The sequence below is a fragment of the Oryx dammah genome, unplaced genomic scaffold (genome assembly GCF_014754425.2).
Source record: "Oryx dammah isolate SB20612 unplaced genomic scaffold, SCBI_Odam_1.1 HiC_scaffold_12, whole genome shotgun sequence".
NCBI lineage: Eukaryota > Metazoa > Chordata > Mammalia > Artiodactyla > Bovidae > Oryx > Oryx dammah.
In genome coordinates this window covers 5,112,926-5,136,554 of record NW_024070196.1, presented here as the reverse complement: position 1 = coordinate 5,136,554, position 23,629 = coordinate 5,112,926, and the positions used below count along the sequence as shown (strand labels likewise).

The 23,629-nt window shown below is 45.5% G+C and overlaps 1 non-coding gene across 1 annotated transcript; it reads right to left on the bottom strand.

Annotated features, from left to right (window-relative positions):
- Positions 1–6,725: 6,725 nt before the first annotated feature.
- Positions 6,726–6,799, bottom strand: TRNAE-UUC. The gene has a single exon. It is a non-coding gene; the product is annotated as a tRNA-Glu (tRNA).
- Positions 6,800–23,629: the final 16,830 nt, after the last annotated feature.

Genomic DNA, 23,629 nt, shown 5'->3' with positions numbered 1-23,629 from the left:
GTGATTGAATCTGACAAGAGAAGTGACAGGAATGGATTGAGATAAAATATCCAAACATCTGGGATTCTCTCAGAGTTGAGGATCCTTTCCTGGTTTATGAAGAATGCATTTTCTACAAACATCTGGTTTATAACTCCCTTGAATGTTGTAAAGATTAGTCTATGTTTGTAAAGCGCTTTTGGAATAAAAAGTGATGTAAAGCAAAAAATAAAATAAAAACAAAATCTGGTTTGAATTCCTTCATTTTGAAAAATTGGTAAGCAGTTTAAAAGATCACATAGTGTGAATTAGCCAGTCTATTCGAATATTTTGAAGGAAAGCAGTCTTCGGTAAGTGACATGATGTAACTGGAAAGCAAATTAACTCTACATTATTCTTTTATTTAATAAACATAAGTGTGCAAATTTTTGATTGTCCATTATTATGGTAGAAATGGACAGGGATATATTTACCACTTGAATGAATTAGGCATCTGCAGTAATAGCAGTATATTAGCATGTATCTACTATATGCAGGAGTGGCTTCCCAGGTGGCGCTAGTTGTCCAGAACCTCCCCACCATTGCGGGAGACATAAGAGACGTGGGTTTGACTCAGGAAGACGCAGGTTTGGGTCAGGAAGATCCCCTGGAGAAGAGCATGGCACCCCACTCCAGTATTCTTGCCTGGAGAATCCCACAGACAGAGGAGCCTGGTGGGCTGCAGTCCACAGGGTCTCAGAAAGCCGGACACGACTGAAGTGGCTTAGCAGGCACACAGACACAGATGAAGGAAGGAAAAAGGTCACTGAGGCTGGGGAAAGCTGGGCTGAGACCCCGAGTGGGCCCTCCAGAGCCTCTCAACTTTTCCTTTATGTATTTATTGGAGTCCAGTCGATTTACAAAGCTGTGTTTGTTTCTGTGGAACAACAAAGTGAATCAGTCATACACATATATATATATAGGCACTGTTTTTCTGGACTCTTTCTCCATATAGGTCATTACAGAGTATTGGGTAGAGCTCCCTGTGCTCTACAGTAGGCCCTTGTTAATTACCTATTTTATATATAGTAGTGTGCATATGTGGAGAAGGCAATGGCACCCACTCCAGCCCTCTTGCCTGGCAAATCCCATGGACGGAGGAGCCTGGTAGGCTGCAGTCCATGGGGTCGCTAAGAGTCGGACACGACTGAGCAACTTCCCTTTCACTTTTCACTTTCATGCATTGGACAAGGAAATGGGAACCCACTCCAGTTCTCTTGCCTGGAGAATCCCAGGGACGGGGGAGCCTGGTGGGCTGCCGTCTATGGGGTCGCACAGAGTCGGACACGACTGAAGTGACTCAGCAGCAGCAGCAGTGTGTATACGACAATCCTAATCCCCCAATTTATCCCTCCCCATACCCCCTCCACATAATCATAGGTTCATTTTCTACATCTGTGACTCTATTTCTGTCTTATAAATAAATGAACTATTTCACTATTTTTTTAGATTCCACGTGTAAGCAATATCATATGATATTTGTCTTTCTCAGCCTTCCCTTTAAATGAAATAATCCCCACAGCAGAAGGGCACGTGTGCCTGTGTGTGGGGTGCACGAAAAGCTGCCACCCCAGGGATCAAAGATGCCCAGACCAAGAACACAAGCTGAGCGGAGCCCACAAAGGGCAGGCCAAGAGCAAATCCAGGCTGTTCTCACCCTTCGAGGACATCTGAGCAGGAGAGGAGATTTGTTTTAAGGTAGGACTAAACTAGAAGTTGTAAACATCCTCTCTGCTTCTCTGAGAGCTTAGGGGGACAGCTGAACACAGAGCAGAGAATAAGCCGTGAACGAGGGGCGGAGGAGAATTTCCTGGATAACAGGTGGCCCCCGCAGGCTCTTGCAGTGTGTGTGCTGCTGGAGGAAACACTTGCCTTCTACTCGACACGTAGGCTTAGTGGCCCATGACAGAAATACAGCTGAGAGAGATTCTGCTCTTAAAGGAGCACTTTGGGCAACTGCAGGTGGAAAAAGAAAATTAATGAAACATCTTCAGGCAGGGAAATAACCATTTTGACGATGACAAGCGCGGATGAGGAACGGCATGAAGCCTGGTGAAGGGATTACTTAATGAAAACATCCAGGGCAAGAAAAGATAGAGGCTGCCAGGTCACAGACACAGTGACCTCAGTGTGATTCTCCCCAAGGAGGGATTTAAAGTTAACCCCAGAACCGTTTGGGATATTTTTGTATGTTTAGTACCGATACATTTTGATTGGGTCAACTATTTGGGTCAACCATTGGGTTACGTATATTGTTAGTTGCCAGAGAATGAACTCAATCAATCTCAGCTTATTTGGGGGGGAGGGGTCTTTATAAAAGAACTGATTTAAAATTAAAAAAAAAAAAAACACCTGAGGCTTTGTTAAAGCAAGAAAACTGTCCTCCATGATGCCAATTTTAATGCAATCAAGGTTCCAGAGTCGGCAGGCCAGGTCAGCGGCATCCCTTAGACTCTATGCAGTCCACAGCTTTTTGGCACCAGGGACCAGTTTCACGAAAGACCATTTTTCCATGGATGGGAGTGAGGGGATGGTTTCAGGGTGATTCAAGCACATTACATTTATTGCACATTTTGTTTCTGTCATTATATCAGCTTCACCTCGGGTCCTCTGGCATTAGATCCCAGAGGCTGGAGACCCCTCCCCGAGAGACCAGGAGTAGGAGGGCCTTGTTCCTGTCAAGATGAGCTTTACTCCACACTTGCAGGACTGGGAATTAATGGAACGAGTGCTTCTGATCCTAAAGAGAGGGGTTGAAGAAATAAGGAAAAGGACCAATGGCAGGTTCTTACTTTGCCACCTCCCTGACTTTCATCTTTTATCTTTTCAAAGACTGTGTTTGTTCACCAGGTTGCAGCCTCTCCAGACTGCTGGTCACCGCTGCTGGGGCTGGCTCGGAAGGTGTCACCATTCATTCCGAGGACTGGTGACTGAGGTGAGAGTCAGGACGCTGGGCTGGACTTCACGGTCTGTCCTAGCAACCGGCTGAGTGACCCTGCTCGAGTCTCCTGATTAGTTCACATCACTCCGTGGTCCAGTCCTGCAGACAACATTCTCCCCCTCAGACCCAGAACCTTCTCTGGCTGGACTCTACGCACCCTCACTTTCTGGGGCCCCTCGACTCCTAAGCTCACGCAGAGATCCTCTTGGTGGGCCTGTTTACAGGAAAGTCTCTCAGCTGCAAAGCACCTGAGACATTTCTCTGCTCCACGTGTGTTCCCTCATCCCATACCTGCCTATCCAAGTCCGGTAGCTCTGAGGCCAAGTCAAGTCCTGAACCCACATGGAGCCCCCCTCAGAACCCCTCAGCATTATTTCCTCTGTCCTCAAGAGTGATTCATGTGTCTCTCCTGCCTCTCCTTGGTTGTGGCTCCTCAGAGGGGAGGTCGACTCCTCTGTGCCACAGCCCATAAGAGTTTGCTTTGTTGAGTCTACTGAATTGCTTTGAATGAAATCATTCTAAACTTTTATTAAACAATATCCCTGGGATACATGTAAAAGAACTTCTGTTTAGCTTATTTAATATATTTACAGCTCATTCTGTTTAGTGTTTTAAAAAAGTTCTTTGTTGAAAGCGCTACTGTATAGCACAACAAACCATACTCAATAGTGCAATAACTTATAAGGGGAAAGAATTTGAAATAGTATGTGTGTGTGTGTGTGTGTGTGTGTGTGCGTGCGTGTGTGTGCATGTATATGTATACATATATGTATGTATAAAACTGAATCACTTCGCTATATGCTTGAAACTAACACAATGTTGTAAGTCACCTATGGAAAGTGAAGTGAAGTCGCTCAGTCGTGTCCGACTCTGAGACCCCATGGACTGTGGCCCATCAGGCTCCTCCGTCCATGGAATTCTCCCGGCAAGAATACTGGAGTAGGTTACCATTTCCTTCTCCAGGGGATCTTCCTAACCCAGGGAATGAACCCGGGTCTCCCGCAGGCAGACACTTTACCCTCTGAGCCAGCAGGGAAGCCCCGAATAGTTGATTGAAGTCAATTATACTTCAGTAAAAATTCTTTTGCGGTATAATTCACATACTATACAATTCACCTATTTAAAGTGTCCAATTCAGTGTTTTTAGTATATTTACAGGGTTGTTCTATCATCCCCACCATCTAATTTTAGAACAGTTTTATCTCTCCAGAAAGAAACCCTGTGCCCATTAACTATCACTCCCACCCACTTCTTCCCCCAGCCCCTACCTACTGCTAATCAACATTCTGTCTCTATAGATTTTCCTATCCTGGACGTTTTACTTGTATGGAATGATAAAATATGTGGTGCTTTGTGATCTTGTCTTATGTCACTGAAACATTCAGAGGCTTTCCTTTTTAAGAAGATAGGCAAAAATAAATAAATAAAGATTAGCTCCTTTAAATAAACCTCAGGCGAGATCCACCCTGGAAGGGAGAAATCATCAATCAGACAGGAGGAACACTGAATGACCTTTTTAAGGCTATTTATATTTCACAGCAAATAGCAACAACATCACACAAATCAACGACTCTTACTGAGGGGAAGACACTTCTGCTGCTGCTGTTGTTGTTGTTCAGTTGCTAAGTCATGTCCAGCTCTTTGTGATCCCATGGACTGCAGCATGACTGGCTTCCCTATCCTTCATCATCGCCCAGAATTTGTTCAAAGTCATGTCCATTGAGTGAGTGATGCTACCTAACCATCTCATCCTCTGTTGTCCCCTTCTCCTTTTGCCTTCAATCTTTCTCAGAATCAGAGTCTTTTCCAGTGAGTCAGTTCTTCGCATCAGGTGGCCAAAGTATGGGAGCTTCAGCTTCAGCAATAGTCCTTCCAATGAATAATCAGGTTGATTTTCTTTTGGATTGACTGGTTTGATCTCCTTGCTGTCCGAGGGACTCTCAAGAGTCCTCCAGCACCACAGTTTGAAAGTATCGATTCTTCAGCGCTCAGCCTTCCTTATGGACCAACTGGAAGACACTTGAGGCGAATGTAAAGCACATCATGCTGTCCTCTGCCAAGACTGGCTCTCGTCTCTGGAGTTTGCAGATCCTCCAGCATACCCTGCCTGGAGTTTTTGAGAAAGGCCTAAAATTTACTATATACCTTTCCACAAATAGGATGGTGTGCAGTGTTTCAATAATAAATAAAGTTTCCTCCATCATATTAGAGAAACGACTGTAAACCTGTCTTACTAGTTTCACAAATCCCAAGATGCACGTTTTCTCACATCTACAGCTTCTTGCCGTTGGGGTGCACCTCACCGCAGCTGCAGGCCTTGTGGCAGTGGGGAAGGAGCTGTCTTTGCTGGCACGGGCACAAACCTGCCACAGCTGTTCTTGGGGCATCTCAACGGAGAGGTGTGCCTGGTTGTCACCCTGGTGCTGAGTCCCCAGGCCACTTGCAATGTCTTCATAATTCCCTCTATGATTTGACAGGAACATTCTACATAACCATGGCTCCCGACCACACAGAAGATGACGATACATGAAGAAACACAGATGTTGTTGACTGAGGATTAAAAAGTGATTCAGAAGGCTCTGTAGGCAAAAAAGTTTTAGGAACACTCTAACCTGCTATTTTTCTTTTTATATATGCACAAGAGTAACATGTGACTTTTTAAAGAAATCTGGGTCTGAGTATGTATAAAGGAGCATTTCCAAACGGATTTTTTTAAAGCTTGTGTCAGAGTTTAATTAGCAGGTATTTGTTTCTTTCTTAGTGGTACATAAAATAATGATACATTTTACAATCTGAAATTCTGTTTCATAAATTCCATCTGTTCCTGCTGTGTTAGCCCATTCCATTCCATACCTTTTTGAACGAGAGGAGAGTTTGAGAAATGGGCTGAGTTCTCGGCCAGCCAGCGGGGCTAGAAAAATGACTCTTACGTAAGGAACTTTGGGAGTGGCTTCTCATGTCCCCGTGCTTATACACAGAACAACAACAACAAAAATCCTGCTAGGGACATGCGAGCCAGGATACACAAGATCCAAGTGGGCTTTTAGTTTTCAGAGCGCTGGCCGGCAGCCTGGAGACGCTCTATAAGCTCCCGGAATCCTCCAGAGGGTCGCAGAAGTCCATAAACTACAGGCTGACATCATCCTTGTCTGGGCAAAGACAGGCCAGCCGCCACCCAAGCACAGCCTTTCAGAATCTCTAATGAATTAATCACCGTAAAGCAGAGCGGGAGAGGAACCAGCTCCCGCTGACACCCCTCCTCAGCCCGGGTCCCACCTCCCAGCCACCAATTAACTTCACAGTCGCATCTGCCTCTCCCGCCAAGCTCTCCCATGAAGGAATTTATCACCTTCTGTTCTCCTTTTCTTCCTAAATGTGATTCAGAAACCAACAGTATCATTTAAAAAGGCACTTTCAGCCAATCCAATTATGCTCCCAAGCACCTTTCCATGGAACAAGAGAGCTCTTCTGAGTTTCCTTTTGTGGCCTTATTAATGATGCTGGCGCAGAAGCTCACTGCTAACTGGGGCCAAGGATAATAAGAAACACTTGTTCTGTGCTGGGCACTATTCTGAGGGCTTCGTACATGTTACCTCATCTAATTCTCACGAGAACCCTCTGAGGCAAGGACACACGTCACGGATGAGGAAACCAAGGCAGCCAGCTCCAGACAGAAGAGATGACGGTTGAGCCCGGGCAAGGGCTCCAGAGTCCACGCTGCTTCTTTTCCAGTTTTGGCTGTGCTTTCTGGCATGTGGGATCTTAGTTTCCCGGGCAGGGATCGAACCCGTGTCCCCTGCATTGAAAGTGCAGAGTCTTAGCCACTGGACCACCAGAGAAGTCCCCAGAGTCCACGCTTCTGAAACATAATCAAATTCCTCACTTTGTCTTTTTGTAAGCAAAGAATGGGAAGCTTTGTTGGTCCTGTGGTTTTCACACCTTTAAAATCTGTCTTCCTTAGAACTCAATATATAAAGGACACAATCAGAGATGCCCTGCTTGAAAGGGAGGCAAGGCCCTGTAGACACTGGCCCAGTCTGGCCTGCCTCCAACCCGTGAGGTGGCCTGGGGCATTTCCTGGGACCCCAGGGCTTCTGGAAAACCTCGACCTCAAGGCCTCTATTATGGACAAGTTACCCAAGATCTCAGGGGAGAGGCTCCCTGGCCCAGGTGGCGGAGCGGGTCTCAGGCAGACGGTGGGCCAGCCCTGTGCTTCTGCCGGGCTCCCCGCTTGCTGGCCCCCCCAGTAAGCTGCCTCTGCATGTCGGTTAGCGCTGGCCTTGCTGCACTTAATGAGGACAAACAGATGTGCTCATCGCATAGAGTTCAAGTGTGAGTGATGTGGTCATCCTGCTCCTGCTTAGCAATCCTTTCTCTGGAAAGATCTGGGGCAGATGCTGAGAGACTTAAACATGAACTCCCAGATAGCAGTGGTACCCCAGAGCAGGGCAGTACCCCAGAGCAGGGCGGTACCCCAGAGCAGGGCAGTACCCCAGAGCTGGCCGTCAGGATCACTCTGCTCTGGACTTCATCTCAATTGGTCTCATCTTCAGCGAATATTTTTCTTAGACTAAGTGGTTTGTGTGTGTGTTTTTTACGGTGGTTTGATGGGGACCATTTTTCTAAAGTCTGTATTGATTTCGTACAGTACTGCTTCTATTTCATGTTTTGATTTTTTTGGCTACAAGGCATGTGTGATCTTAGCTCCCTGATCAGGGATTAGACCTGCTCTCCTTGAAGTGGAAGGCGAAGTCTTAACCACTGGGAAGTCCTTTAAGGGAATTTCTTGTCTGGCTGTTACTATTATTTCATCCCAGATGTTGTTTGGAAGTCTAGCCTTCTGACCTATCCCTAATAAGATGTTAATGCTGAAGTCACTTCAGTCGTATCCAGGTCTGTGCGACCCCATGGACTGTAGCCCGTCAGGCTCGTCTGTCCATGGGATTCTCCAGGCAAGAACACTGGAGTGGGTTGCCAGGGGATTGCCCCAACCCAGGGATCAAACCCCTGTCTCTTGTGTCTCCTGCACTGGCAGGGGGGTTCTTTACCACTAGTACCACCTGCGAAGTCCCTAGTAAGACGGGGGACAGAAATCCAAAACCACCAGAGACGCTGTGAAGGACTCATTCACGTTGATAGTATTTCCTTTTCTGGGAGTAGAAATCCTCAACTTCTTCTGTATGGATCACTTTGTATTTGCAGAGAGCCCACAAAGCATCATTGTTTTTTAAAGTGTTGCTGCTTGAAAATGAATCTGTGTCCTTTCCTTGAAAATAAATCTGGTCTTTCCTTCACAGCAAGCACTATCCAGACCTTTCCCGAGGGCTCAATCCAGACAGATGGAATCATTGGCCATGAAGTAATAGTAATACACAATTACCACTCTGTATTTTTAAGTTCATAGAGGAATGATTCTTTGATTGCAACACTTTCCTTTGTGTTAACTGAACATTTGCCACCTGACCTGGTCATATAACAATTTTTTCAGAACTCTGATCATGTGCATAAAAAAAGGCAGCCCTGTACCCCTTTCTGGCTCTCTCTGATACTGTTTCGATAACTTCTGTTGTGTAATACATTTACATGAGTGAGGGAAAGGCGCTCAGTCCTGTCCAACTCTTTGAAAAGCTATGGAATGTAGCCTGCCAGGCTCTGCTGTCCATGGAATTCTCCATCCAAGAATACTGGAGTGGGTAGCCATTCCCTTCTCCAGTGGATCTTCCTGATCCAGGGATGGAACTCTGGTTTCCCACATTGTGTAGGATAGAATTTAAAAGAAAAAAAAAAGAAATTCAGCTTTTGCTCCACGCTGCTGCTAAGTCACTTCAGTCGTGTCCGACTCTGTGCAACCCCATAGACAGCAGCCCATCAGGCTCCCCCGTCCCTGGGATTCTCCAGGCAAGAACACTGGAGTGGGTTGCCATTTCCTTCTCCAATGCATGAAAGTGAAAAGGGAAAGGGAAGTCGCACAGTCGTGTCTGACTCCTAACGACGCCATGGACTGCAGCCTACCAGGCTCCTCCATCCATGGGATTTTCCAGGCAAGAGTACTGGAGTAGGGTGCCATTGCCTTCTTACAGATTTTAAAAGTTATATTTTCCTCTCTGTGAATAAATACATTATGTTTGCTGCTGCTGCTGCTAAGTCGCTTCAGTCGTGTTCGACTCTGTGCGACCCCAGAGACAGCAGCCCACCAGGCTCCCCCGTCCCTGGGATTCTTAGTCAGATGCAATTACAGTATTACCTTCTGCAACTTCAGACATCTTCAGATATGTCTGTCTTCATCTTTTTTATCCTTGGCCAAATTATTTACACTCACACTTAATTCTCTCTGCAAAGAATGCCATATTAATCATTAAGAAATGTGAATCCTCTCTCACTCTGGCTTGAGATTGGGGAGCTTTGAGCCATAACTTGGAAAACTGTGGGCAAAATGAGCTGCTCGGTTTTGGAAGACATGATCATGTAGGAGGACAATCCCTCAACCTCATGTCGAGGTGGCTGTCTTCTTGGCCCTTGCTCAAACCTTGAGTCAGTAGTCTGGAGCTGAGAACAGCAGCGAGTAAACATCTTTTGTCTGGGTGCAATCAAGTGTAAAAGGAAAAAAAAAATACCATCCTTCGTAAGATATTCTACTAACAATAAATACTATTAGAATCGCCTCATTTCTTCCAATCACTCTCAATGTGATGGCTCTTAAGTGGAGCATTTTCAATATACAGATGAACACTTTCCATTAAACACCTACTAGGTCAGAACCTTTCGGGATGTGACCAAGCAGTGTGTCAAAAAAGCTTCACAATTTTTTTTTTTGCTCTGCCTACCTAATTGGCTAAGAATGACTTTTTTCAAATGGTTTATTTTTGTATTGTCATTTTAAAATTTTACAATGTACAACATGGTGACTATAACACTGCTAGGTGATACATAGAAAAACTGTTAAGAGAGTAAATCCTAAGTTATCACAAGGAGAAATTTTTCTCTTTCTGCTCCTTTCTTTCTGTTGTATCTATATGAGAAGACGGATGTTAGCCAAACCTATGGTGGTAATCGTTTTGCAATATATGTAAATCAAACCATCATGCTGTATGCCTTAAACTTCCTACGGTAATGGATGACAATTTATTTCTCAATAAAACTGGAAAAAGTTTAAAGCCAAATTTAAAGTTCCAAGAAGAATGTTTTACAATGTTTTATTGATTTCACTCATGGCAAAATTAATCTGGCTGGTTAAAATGGCACAATTCCAAAGGATGATTTGAAGGGTAAAGTTGACAGCAAATGATACTTGAGGGAAGGCAGATGAAAAGTTGGGGACTTCACTAAGTTTCAGTTTGAAGGCAGCACTGTCGGTGGTGGTTAAAAACTCTTACCACCTGCTGCTGGCTGTGTGCAGTGACTTGGTCCCAAGCCAGCAGCAGACAGGTGGAGAGGCCTCTCCATCACCAAATACTGACATGGCTGGGTCACCAGCGGCAGTCCTGAGTGTGGAGGCCAAGCCCTGGGAAGGCTCAGCAGGGCCTCTGCCCTGTGGGAGGTCCTCTTTCCTGGGGAGGACCTCTGAAGCCTTGGGGCCTGCCAACTGTCCATGGTGTGGACCTCCCAAGGCTGCTGTCCCTGGAGTATGAGTAGTGCAAGGATGAGAAGCGGTTCAGCAAAGTATGAAATGTAGGCTGGGCTGTACCAGATCGAGGGTAATATATTGTAATTTCATGTCTATGAAGTCATTTCACACAAAGAGCATTTTCTCCTGGGGGAAACGATACCCTTTCAAAATGGCAAAGCCTAAAATAAGAAGGACTCACAATAGGCTAAATTTACTTTGAGGTATGGTTTTCTTTAACTATAGATGCAGAGGCCCATCGTGAGTAGCTTGTAAAATCCACCCTCGTGAGCTTTCATGCATTGGCTTTGCTGATTGTACAAATACATAGTAATGCAGCTGCCTCTCCAGGGGCAGGCTGCAGCCTGACGTTTGCACAGCCAGCAGAAACAATTTCTTGCAGGAGATAGACTTCCATTGTTTAGCAATATGCCTTCCCAGGGAGCTGCACCCTCAGCCACACACGACGTGGCTGCCCTCTGCCTGGCTGAATCCCTTCAAATTAATAGGCAGCTAGCAGATAATCAATGCCTTTTATACAAGATGGCAGAGGAGATTCTGTAGGTCTCTGTATTGGGAATATTTATCATGTGAGGCAGACATGAGCATTAAAAAAAATGTTGGTTTTGCTTGATTATCAAAGTAAATCATGTTCAATACAGAAATGTTGAAAAATAGGAAAACTTGAAAAAGAAGAGAATCATTTTTAATCCATTCAAAGATAGCCATGTTAGTGTACTCTGCAGCCTCTTACACAACTAGCATCACAGCCTGTACTCAGTCAGTAGCCTGCCTGCTGTCTCATCTAGTAGTATACTGTGAGTGCTGAATGTTTGTGTGTGAAAGTGGCTCAGACATGTCTGACTGTTTGTGATCCCATGGATATCAGCCCATGGAATTCTCCAGGCCAGAATACTGGAGTGGGGAGCCTTTCCCTTCTCCAGGGGATCTTCCTAACCCAGGAATCGAACTGGGGTCTCTGCATCGCAGGCAGATTCTTTGCCAGCTAAGCTATAAGCTCGATATAAGCTATAAGCTCCTTTTTTGTGTGATGATGAAAGATTTTTCAGTGAATCTCCCATGTAATTTTTAGTCTACTTTCTGATTATTTCCTTCTAGATTCCTAGAAGTGGAATTTCTAGATCAAAGGATAGAAATGAACATCATGGCATTTAAACAAATGTTTTCTGGGTAAACTGGAAGACACACCACTGCGTTTACTGGTTGTGTGCAGTGGTTTCTGGATCAGGGAAAAAACACCTGTCATCAGTTTTTCTCATTCAACATTTTTTTGACATTGGGTGACATGGAACAACAGACTGGTTCCAAATAGGAAACGGAGTACGTCAAGGCTGTATATTGTCACCCTGCTTATTTGGCTTCTATGCAGAGTACATCATGAGAAACGCTGGACTGGAAGAAACGCAAGCTGGAATCAAGATTGCCGGGAGAAATATCAATAACCTCAGATATGCAGATGACACCACCCTTATGCAAGAAAGTGAAGAGGAACTAAAAAGCCTCTTGATGAAAGTGAAAGAGGAGAGTGAGACAGTTGGCTTAAAGCTCAACATTCAGAAAACGAAGATCATGGCATCCGGTCCCATCACTTCATGGGAAATAGATGGGGAAACAGTGGAAACAGTGTCAGACTTTATTTTTGGGGGCTCCAAAATCACTGCAGATGGTGACTGCAGCCATAAAATTAAAAGACGCTTACTGCTTGGAAGAAAAGTTATGAGCAACCTAGATACCATATTCAAAAGCAGAGACATTACCTCTGCCGACTAAGGTCCGTCTAGTCAAGGCTATGGTTTTTCCAGTAGTCATGTATGGATGTGAGAGTTGGACTGTGAAGAAGGCTGAGCACCGAAGAATTGATGCGTTTGAACTATGGTGCTGGAGAAGACTCTTGAGAGTCTCTTGGACTGCAAGGACATCCAACCAGTCCATTCTGAAGGAGATCAACCCTGGGATTTCTTTGGAAGGAATGATGCTAAAGCTGAAGCTCCAGTCCTTTGGCCACCTCATGCGAAGAGTTGACTCATTGGAAAAGACTTTGATGTTGGGAGGGATTGAGGGCAGGAGGAGAAGGGGACGACAGAGGATGTGATGGCTGGATGGTATCACTGACTCAATGGACATGGGTTTGTGTGGACTCCGAGAGTTGGTGATGGACAGGGAGGCCTGGTGTGCTACAATTCAGTCGCAAAGAGTGGGACACGACTGAGCAACTGAACTGAACTGAACTGAACTGAAACTTTTACTACAAACTGTCTCCACTTTAGTCCTGAAACAACTGAATACCTCTCAACGAATACCTGGGCCTATGGCCACTAGCTACTGACAAGTCCCTGGACATTTAAAACTGCACAGATGACCAGGCTCCATTCCACTTTGGTTGATTCAAAAAAACCTAGCTCTTGTTGTTCAGTCACAAAGTTGTGCCCAACTCTTTGTGACCCCATGAACTGCAGCTCTCCAGGCTTCCCTGTCTTTCGCTATCTCCTGGAACCTACTCAAACTCACGTCCATTGAGTCGATGATGCCAGCCAACCATCTCATCCTCTGTCATCCCCTTCTTCTCTTGCCCTCCGTCTTTCTCAGCATCAGAGTCTTTTCTAATGAGTTGGCTTTTCGCATCAGGTGGCCAAAGTATTGGTACTTCAGCTCCAGCATCTGTCCTTCCAATGAATATTCAGGACTGATTTCCTTTAGGATTGACTGGTTTGATCTCCTTGCAGTCCAAGGGACTCTCAAAAGACTTCTCCAACACCCCAGTTTGAAAGCATCAATTCTTCAATGCTCTTCTTTATGGTCTGACTCTCACATCCATACATGACTACTGGGAAAACTATCACTTTTGCCAGATGGATCTTTGTCAGCAAAGTGACGTCTCTACATTTTTAATATGCTGTCTAGGTTTGTCATAGCTTCTCTTCCAAAGAGCAAGTGTCTTTTAATTTTGTTGCTGGACGGCAGTCACCATCCGTAGTGATTTTGGAGCCAAGAAAATAAAATCTGTCACTGTTTTCACTTTTTCCCCATCTATTTGCCATGAAGTGATGGGACTGGATGCCATGATCTTTGTTTTGTGAATGTTGAGTTTTAAGCCAGCTTTTTCCACTTTCCTCTTTCACCTTCATCAAGAGGCTCTTTAGTTCCTCTTAACTTTCTGCCATTAACGTGGTATCATCTGCATATCCAAGGTTGTTGATATTTCTAATGGCTATCTTGATTCCAGCTTGTGATTCATCCAGACTGGCATTTCGCACGATGTACTTTGCACAGAAGTTAAATAAGCAGGATGACAATACACAGCCTTGTCGTACTCCTTTTCCAATTCTGAACCAGTCCATTGTTCCATATCTGGTTCTAACTGTTGCTTCTTGACCTGCATACAGATTTCTCAGGAGGCAGGTAAGGTGGCCTGGTATTCCCATCATTGAGAATTTTCCACAGTTTGTTGAGATCCACATAGTCAAAGACTTTGGCACAGTCAATGAAACAGAAGTAGAAAACCTCCATTTTAAAGAAGTATCCCAGGGATTCTAATGCTGTTGGTCCAAAGTCCAACACAAACCTCTGGCAACTGGGTCTCTTGGTTGCAGCCCTGAACCAATGCAGTTCTAGGTCCACTTTAGGAATTTGGACGAACATTGTTTACCTAAAATAACTAAAGTATACTGAAATGAAGATATTTGAAAATAAATCACATTTCATTCACATGCACTTTTCTAAATTAACTTTGCTTTGTATTGGGTTGCCTTCCAAATGATCAGCTTTTTAGGAAGGGAGAACAGGGCATGATTTTCATACCCAGAAATTATCTTCAAGCTGCCAGCATCTAGTCCATTTATCTCCAGGCACAATCTCCTTGCACCCTAACCTTTTTATGTTAAAGGTAGGACAGCAGTCACAAAAGGCTAAGACTGAGAAGCTACCAGCAGGCAACCATCATACTTCCAAAAGTTGCTGAATTTGCAATATTTCTCATAGTGTATTTTCTGAGGTATACCAATCCAGCTGTCCTGAAGTGTAACATTAAAAGCACATCAGACAGCTATTAATACAACAGCATTACCAGCTTGCCTTGTCCCTCTGGGCAAACAATGGCTGCAAATTTAAGTGGTGCTCAGAGAGAAGTGAGGACTGAAAGCTAAGAAAAATAGGCCTTATCCTCCCCAATATTGTGCCAAAGACAACTATAAATTCAAAGTATTAGATGTTATGATATATTCTTTGCTTATTATCTTATTTTTATTCTCAGTCCTTTGGGGTGATAGTTTCAGGCAATTCATTTAATTTCCCTTGTTTTCAATTTCTTCATCTACAAAAAGGAGAGAAAATATATTTTGCTGCCCTAGAGAGCATCCAAGATCTCAGCAAATTAAAAACAATTTAGTTTGTGAGTTCCATATTACAAATGAGGAAATGTGGTGCAGAGAGTTCAAATGACAACTTTGAATTCACACTGCTGTGTAGCAGCAGGGTTAAGCTTCAAATTCAGGTCTCCTGAATGTTTTTGTGTTGTTCTTGTTTGTTTTTGATATCCAAATTCATTTTATTTTTTTATAATGGGTAGTTATTATATTTACAATAAAACTATTTATAAAAATAGTTTCAGAACTAGAGTGCTGATTGAACTTGATGTTGATATAAACAATGTACAAGGATCTCTCTACAGGAGGGCTTTCCCCTTGATTCTACCCAGATAATCACTTTTTGTTTGTTTTGTATTGTTTATTAACATATGAAAGTAAATTTCAGCTCTACTTTATTAAAAAAAATTTGGTCTCAAAGCTAAATGCCTGATTTCTTTTCCCTAAATGAATACAGGATCAATTCTTTTTCTACCCAAATTGATCCCTTTTAAAAAGCATGATCCAGAGAAGGGAAAGAGGAAATCTATAAGGATGACGTGGTTAAGGTCATCTTTTGGGTAGCTTTTGGCAAAATTAAGAGCCTTTTTAAGTTCAGAACCTTGATGGTAAGACTTTCTGGTTCTTATGTTAGTAGATGGGCTAAAATGAAGCCAGCCAGAGGTTTAGAGGAATATAATTAGGTATAAAATAGAAGGAAAACAAGAGAGAAAGCAAGCAAAGAAGAACGGCTGCTGTGAGCGCTAGCTTTCCCTGGGGCTGGTGAGACAGTAGGGGCGTGGCTGACGTGGTTAGTGCAGCCACTCAACCCTGAGGTTTTAAAAGATGAACACTTCCATCCTGAAGTGAGCTGGACAGGTGCAAGGTGCAAGGGAGGTGTGAAAAACACCCGGGCGGCCCTGCGGCATTTGGTTCAGGTCAGACATCAAAAGTGTCAGTAGCCTGCAGTCCTGAGCACAGCACAGGCCGCCAAATGCGAACACTCCACAGGGCTGGAAAGCACCCCTTCTGGGGACTGACGACTTTTCCCAGACTTACCTGCAAACCTTTTTTCTCCTTCATCTTTTTTTTTAATTTTAATTTTTTGGCCATGACATGAAGCATATGTGATGTTAGTTCCTCAACCAGGGATCAAACCCATGTCCCTTGCTTTGGGAGTACAGAGTCTTAACCAGTGGACCAGCAGAGAAGTTCTCCCACCTTCTTTTTTTCTTTTTTTTCTTCTTCTTTTTTTTTTTTTGCTGTTGTTCATCATGGTGTTTTGCGGGGGTTTTTTTGCATCAATTTTTATTTTTATTTATTTATTGACCACATCTAGCAGCATTCAGGATCTTAGTTCCCAACCAGGAATTGAACTTGTGCCCCTTGCAGTGGAAACAGAGTCCTAACCACTGGACTGCCAGGGAAGTCCCTCGCCTTCATCTTTAAGATAAGAAGTTGAATCACTAAATTTCCTTCCTTAACTTAAAAACCAATAACCTTCATTTCCTAAGCATCTTTCTAGATTCTGCTAGAGGCTGCCCTATAACTGAGTCAGTTGCTTTCCTAATATCCTGAGTATGAACTGTTGATAAATTGAGGTTCTAATGTTCAATATTTCAGTGTGATAACATTTGGAAAAATCTTATTTGTCTTTTGAAGAACTTGATCTTAAAACTACTATCACGATCTTGATAGCAAGTTGCTTTTTTGAACCAGAAGTGATTTAAAAAATAGATAACTTCATTTTCAGCACATAACATACAGCTCCTGTTTATGTCAAAATCAGAAATTGGTTTCTACTGGGGGAGGAACAAAACCCTCCCCTTCACATCAGGCAGTGGTTTAAGAAAGTGTTCTGCAGATTTTCCTGAAGCAAAAATCATACTTTCACTTTTGCGGTGTGCACAGCCTTTGACCAGCACTGAGCCATCACTAAATTTGCAGTTTTCAAACGTGTCACACCCTGGCATCGAGTTAATAACTGGAGTCATTGGCACAGGCAGAAATCAGATGCCAGTTTTTGGCAGAAGGGACCAAATGAAATATAGCAATTAGGGTCAGGACAGCTTCCCAGAAGCCAAGGATCACTTTCACTGCGGTCTTACTGTCAGTTTCGTTTCCTAAGGGTTTGGGGCTGAGTGGACAACACGGTGAGTCCCCTGTGGCTGGAACACCTGCGTGAGCAAAGTCACCCAGTCGTGTCCGACTCTTTGTGACCCCATGGACTGTAGCCTACGAGGCTCCTCTGTCCATGGGATTTTCCAGGCAATAGTCCTGGAGTGGATTGCCAGTTTCTTCTCCAGGGGATCTTCCCAACCCAGGGATCGAACCCAGGTCTCCCGCATTGTAGACAGACACTTTACCGTCTGAGCCAGCAGGGAACTCAAGGAATACCTGAGACAAGACATAAACATTCCTTATGTGCTAAGTTGCTTCAGTCGTGTCCAACTCTTTGCAACTCTATAGACCATAGCCCGCCAGGCTCCTCTGTCCATGGGATTTTCCAGGCAAGAGTACTGGAGTGGGGTGCCATTAAATGAGCTTACTGGATAACATGTAAATGCTACCTCAGTGTTCACTTTTCTTTTAAGATTAAGGATGCTGGTGGGTTTCCTCACAACAGGGTCCTCAGGATCACAGGTGAAATGAGCAGGTGCCTGCAGAAGGCAAGACCAAGGAGAAAAGGAGGCTGGAAAGACGAGTAGAGAAGAGGACGACGTGGCCGCCACGTGGCAATGAACAGGAAATGGTGTAAAAAGACGCCCTGCACTGTCACCTCCAGGAGAAATTGTCATGGCATGCCTGCTTCTGCCCAACCTGGAAAGGATAGAGGTGAGATTGCAGCCTAGACTCAGGATCCTTGATGGTGGCAAAAGGAGTTGATTCAAAGAAATCAAGCCCCCACGAGATGAAAACTTTTCATATTTTATAGCACAGACTCTAAGGGTATTTGGTGCCGCGTCTCATGGAGGAGCTGACGAAAGCCTCGGTTGTAAGGAGAGTCCACTGGGCTCTGGTCTGCCGGCTGCTTCTCATGACGTGTAAGGTCTGAGGGTCCCCCATGGGCTTAGTTTCCTAGGGCTGCCATACAATTGCCCACAGACTGAGTGTGTTCATTCACAACTCTGGAGGTTGGAAGTCCCAAATCAAGGGTGGCCAGGAGGTAAGAGCTGAAGCGCAGGATGAGTAACCCCTCCAAGCATCCAGCTGCCGATGGGGCTTTCCGCAGGGCCCAAGTGTGCCAGCCCCCAGGTGTCTCTGGTGAGGGCAGGATTTGCACAGAGCAACCTAAGGGCAAATGCTGCCAGGCGGGTGTTGCATAAAAAATTGTACCCTCATCTGTTTGTGGAGCCTCTCCACACCAGACTGCTTCAGCCTCCACCAGGGAATTGCAGCTCCTCGGGGCACCACCGAGAGGAAGCCCAGGTCCTCTGCCCGTGGACACAGCCCAGCTCCCGGCAGGAATATGGCCTGTTATCAGATGCAGCTGAGCAGGAGATTCCAAGCCACTTTATTTTCAAACAGGCAAGAGCAAATCAGCGGCCCCTCCTTTTCATCTGGCTGGCATTTGCTTCCCGCCACAGCACTAAGCAACAGCTTCACCCCTCCTGGTTGGAGCTGCCACGAGCGAACCGACTCCTCAGCACGGTGAGTCAGCTTGGATCCTGACAACTGTGACCATTCCAGATGGTGAGGACATCAGCGACCGTAATGACCCTTCCGGCCAGCGTCTGCAGCGGACTGTTCTCAGAACTGCGGGCGACAGACGCGAGCTTGTAGCCCGCAGAGATGTACAAGGGGTGCCTGCCGAGTCACGACCCTGATTCCACCAGCCGCGGGTGGGGATCAGTTGTTGTTTTTCCTTCAGAGTCACAGTTCGCCAGAGGGGCCTGAGCCCAGCTCCAACTGTGAGAAGCGAAGAGCAGTAAGACTCATGCAGCTGCATAAGAAATAGGTGCTCAGACAGGGAACGCCACTCAGTGCTCTGTGGAGACCTGAATGGGAAGGAAATCTAGAAAAGAGGCGATGCATGTGTACGTATAGCTGATTCCCTTTGCTGTGTAGCAGAAACTAACATAGCATTGCAAAGCAACTGCGTGCATACATCCTGTCACTCAGTCATGTCTGACTCTTTGCGACCGCATGGACTGTGGCCCGCCAGGCTCCTCTGTCTCTGGGGTTCTCCAGGCAAGAATGCTGGAGTGGGTTGCCAGGCAGATTCTTTACCATTGCGCCATCTGGGAAGCCCCAAAGCAACGATACAGCAGTAAAAAACATTTTTTTAAAAAATGAAAAGAAACAGGTGCTCAGACTGTCTTGGGGGCCTTGCTGATGACAAGAAGGCTCTTTGTGGGATTCTTTGCTACTTTTACCGCAGCAGATTCACAGGCCTTAGAAGACAAGACAGGCGTCGAACATGTACATCTTTCAGTGTGAAGAAAAAAAAGCCATCAGCAGTTGCTCATGGAGACAGCAAAAAGCCCAACATACTGGCATATCGGATTTTCAGGGAAAGATATGCTAAGTTAAAGAAAAATAAAGTCAGTTTTTAGAATGTGTGCAAATGACTTCATAAAGCTGTTTGAGTGAAACAAGGCCACCCTCCCCTCCCCCGAACCTGATCCGAATGTCTGGCTTCTTTGCAGAACTGTGAGCGTGCACTAAGCACAGCTGAATTTATTTTCACAATTTTCAAGCTTACATTATAAAAAATAGTACTGGGTGAAGCCTCATCATCATTATGGCAGAGCCAAGCGTTCATTTCACAATTGGTTTGTTTAAAGTTAATAGTAGATCAAGTGAGCAACTGCTAAAAAGATGATGCATTGGCTTAATCCCGCGTTGTTACAGAGCTCAGCATCCAGAGCTAATATACACACAGAGATGTTGGCAGACGGCTCCTTTTGGTAATAATACTCACTTTTATGAATGGCTCATTTATTTTTTATATGTTCCTCTTTAGCCCTGCTCTCATTTCTCCCCTCTGTGCGGAGTCTGGCTCCCAGGACTCCAGGTAGAGGAAGTATCGATCTGCATTTTAATGAGGCCGGTGAGCAGGCTGCTGCTTAGCACCACAGCAGTGAAAAACGACGAGGAAAAAAATTAGGAGAGCTAATCTGTGGTAGAAACTGGGTTCAGAAGTGCCAGTCAGCTGGTTATTTCCTGAGTCTTCACCCTGTGCATCTTTGTAGATGTTTCAAATCCAGCCGGTGACTCATCATTACAGAGGCTCTCTCCCAGCCACTCACCTTCTGCAGGAGGAAACTTTACATGCACAAGTCATTTTATCTTTTTCATCTAATCACCTGAAGACTAAGAAGAGCCTACTTAGGGGGAAAAAAAGTACAGCTCTCAAAAGAAAATGAACTAGACCTTCACTCTGAAGGTGACTGAGCTGAGTGGAGAGGGTTGGAGAGGGGCTTGCACCAGCTTTTCTTGCAATTATGGACCCCGAAGAGTCTGATCATCCAGGCTGTTTTGCTCCTGTATTTTCTCTAGGCACCAGACTCGGCTTGCCCCAGATTTCTGAGTGTTTGCTGCCAAGGAGGGTACGAGGCTGCCCTCTGTTATCCTCCTGAGCACGAACTCCTCTTTGATTGGTCCTCCCTCTGCGAAGCCCTTCTGCAGAACAGAGATGAAATGGGAAAAAGAAATGAGGATGAGTAATCTGAGAAAGGGACAACCAAGGAGCTCTTGGGGTCATGAGCTACAGCGAGGGAGAGCTGAGACGCCTCAGAACAGTGGCAGAGCCAAGTGGAGAACTTCAGCTGAAGGTCAGACTGCCCTACCTGGAATCCCAGGTCTTCTGTTTTGTAGCCATGACCTCCATCTCTGGAAAATGACCACGGTCATAATTCCTCTTGCCAGGGATTGCTGAAAGGCTTACATGAGTTAGTGCAGGTGGATTACTTACAATTTTCCCTGGCATAAAGTGAGTTCTAGCCATTGTTGTTATTTCCACGCTTGTTCTAAGCAGTTCCTGATTTAAATGCCCCAAAGTGTCTGGTGGTACCTATCACCCTAGATCGGCAATAACAAGACCTCGTTAAGGGAAATAAAGTCTCTCCCCACTGCCTCTCCGGAGAAGGCGATGGCACCCCACTCCAGTACTCTTGCCTGGAGAATCCCATGGATGGAGGAGCCTGGTAGGCTGCAGTCCATGGCGTCGTTAGGAGTCAGACACGACTGTGCGACTTCACTTGCACTTTTCACTTTCATGCATTGGAGAAGGAAATGGCAACCCACTCCAGTGTTCTCGCCTGGAGAATCCCAGGGACGGGGGAGCCTGGTGAGCTGCTGTCTATGGGGTCGCACAGAGTCGGACACGACTGAAGTGACTTAGCAGCGGCAGCAGCAGCCGCTGCCTTTCAGATCCTTAAAGAAGGGAGCTGGTCTTTGAAGGTGATTGCTCCTGGGTGCCAAGGGACTCATGCTTGTGTTTTCCTCCCGGTGGAACACTGAAGACACATCCTCTCCCCGGACTCAGTTGCTCATGCCTCACTTGTACTGTTACCTCCTCAAGTCTTGGGGGAATCGCTTGGCACTGCGAGGGGCTGCTAAAAATGTCCAGTATGTCAAAGCAGACCCCGTCGTCATAGCAGTGTGGGAATAGCAGGTAATGTAAGAGGCCCCCTCTGATGGAGCTCCCCCAGTGCATGGCGGGGAGGGGAGCGCTCAGCCCGGGACCACGCTGCCTGCGCTGCAGAGCTCCTTTTCAGGGATGATAGGGGCCTCTCTTATTCCCTTTCTGCTTTCTTCCTCCGTCTTCTCTTCCTTCTTCTTTGAGAATTTATTTGAAATATGCTTTTGAGGAAGACCCAGCACACTGAAGTGTTGGATCTCAGTAAGAGCTTACAGTGGATTCCGCAGCATGGCCCTCAGACTACCCCCTGGAAAATAATCTGGGATGCTTATTAAAGCCCCTGATTCCTGGGCCCAAACCCCCTCAGGGATGAAGACTGGACTTGGAATTTTTAAGCAGCTGCTCAGATGCTTTTTGTGCACTGTTTAGTGTGAGACCTGCTGACTTGGAAATGGTTGAATCTAGTGTCTTGATATTGCAGATGGGGACACTGAGGCCAGGGAAGTGAAGCGGCTGTCCCAGAGTCACCCAGCTAGTTAGTGGCGGGAGAGGAAACTCAGGCTGTTCTCACCACAGGGAGGGGTTCGGGCTCCCTGGATGAGAAGCCTCCCCAGACAAGCTAACACCAGAGTTCTGCTTCCGCTCCAGCTGGCACGCAGTCCTGGCCACGGCCACAGGAGACTTATTGCCATATTTTACAACAGATATAAATTCTGTGTTTCCAAATAAAACTCCAATCCGGTATATGCTCAGGGAAAACAAATTAATTTTAATGAGGATCTCACAGTGTTTCGGGATGTTGTATGTTTCACCTGGTAATTTAATGCTATTTTACCTGGAGTGTTGATATTGAATTGATGAAGTGTTTTTTTTTTTCCTTAACATAGAAAAGAAAAGACCACAAATATAACTATTTCCCAGCATTTTAAATTTGGTAAGAATTACTAATGATAACACAAAACGGTGTTAAGCGGCAAATAGTAGATCAAGACAGAGTTGAGAAACGTCAGCGATGAAGGGGGATGGTGAGGAAGACATAGCTACAGTATGGCTGTCCGTACCTTCCCTCCAAGTCATGACGTCTGAGAGGCATTTGTCATCATGCTGGAAATAATTCAAGGCCAGAGTCTGGGACTGTTCTCTTCTTTATACTGGTCCACAATCCTGAGCTCAGCCTCATGGAAACAGTCAAAATTCATTGCCCAATGAATGGGAGAGGGGGTTGAGGTGAGATGAAATAGTGGGAGAGGAGATATGTGAAGGTGAAAGCAGGAAAATTAAATCAAGGTGTGGAGGCAGCCTTTATAGGACTGGTGTGTTTGGAAGGGGATCAGTGTCACAAGGGGCGTGGCACGGTCTGGCAGGCAGGCTGCAGTGGACCCAAAGGCACACAGACGGCAGGCGGACAGACATGGAGAACCGGAAGGATGGAATGGGGAGCTGGGGGCACACAAGACGCTCCCTACCCAGCTTTACACTTGAGATATCGCAGATAGACCGGTGAACCATCCAACTAATTTCACTCATTCATGAGAAGCTACCTATCCAGTTCTACAGTGAAATCATCTCAGAGGGCTGGCTGGCTGTTCTCATTTCATTCATTCATGTTTTACTTGTTCACCAATTCATTCCATGATTCCAAAAAGATGTATTGCTTTCTAATGATAATGATAATAATGACTACCAAATATGGGGTGCCTGTGTGTGCCATTCCGCCTTCACACAGCAGAGGGTCTGAGGCTCAGAGAAGGTCACACAGCTGAGATGCAGATCCAAGCCCGCCCCCTGCCAGGTCTCCCTTGAGTGACTGTAAAATTGTGTAAAGTGAGCCCTTATTTGGGTGGGTTCAGATGGAGCTGCCACAAACTCCCTGTCTAATGGTCCCTGACTTCCTCCAGGGACTCTGGTTCTGCCCAGCCCTGCCTTCCACTTGCTGTGTGATGTTGGCCAAGTCTCGTCATCTCTAGGGGTCAAGTCTCTGCAACAGCCACATGCGCGTACTGACCAGTTGATTCCCGAGTCTCCCTGTTGCGCTAACATCCCATACCTCTGCTACTGGAGACTTGTGCCTCTCAGCAGGGGGAGTATTTATGAAGCCACATTTCTCTCGACTGTCTCCT